Source organism: Morone saxatilis, unplaced genomic scaffold (assembly GCF_004916995.1).
Source record: "Morone saxatilis isolate NCDOM2014 unplaced genomic scaffold, NCSU_SB_2.0 Contig21, whole genome shotgun sequence".
In the NCBI taxonomy this organism is placed as follows: Eukaryota; Metazoa; Chordata; class Actinopteri; family Moronidae; genus Morone; species Morone saxatilis.
In genome coordinates, this window is record NW_023339774.1 from 2,552,323 (window position 1) to 2,553,092 (window position 770).

Consider the following 770-nt stretch of genomic DNA (forward strand, 5'->3'; position numbering starts at 1 on the left):
AAATTCAGATTATTGGATTTCAGACTTTAAGACTCTGTGCACACCCTATAGAAATAACTACGACAACTAGACCCACGTAGTAATACATTAGAAATACCTCTTAAATCACCCAACCAACTTTAAACACCTCTGATTCAGTGCCAGACAAACGTGAGGCTTCATAAAAGCAGTGCCTATTGCAAAGTGATTTTAGTGTACATGATGGTTTGTCCTGCTTACATTTCAATTCACTGCAAGTTCACTTTTATAGAAACTAAAAGGCTGCCTGTAGGGAAGAAAATCTATCTAAAAACTGATGCATGACTGAAACAGTGAGGAATGTAAAGTACATCTGAACAGAGATCAGAGGTGTGCCACAAAGCTGCAGTATCACCTCTGTTGTTGACCGTCCTGAGAGTAAATCACAGCTCCAGACTGAAACTGGAGCTCTCGTTGCCATCCACTTTTTTTCTCCCTCTCACAACAATGACATCAGACAGTCACACTGACAGCCAATCTGCTCTGCAAAGTGCTTGCAAATCAGCCCCCGCTTTAGGCCATCACATGTCTCAGAGATACAATCTGTGGCATTCCTATCCAGTGAAACCGAAAGCTCAGGCACAGAAACTAGTGCTCGTGGTTAGATCACAAAGTGGCACTTATTTTCAAGATGCACGTTATGTGTATTTATTTCTCTGTGTTGGAACAAATAACTACAGTTATAGGCCACTAATTTAACCATCCATGCTACACCACTGAAACATAAACTGTCCAGTCTTTTTTTTTTTTTA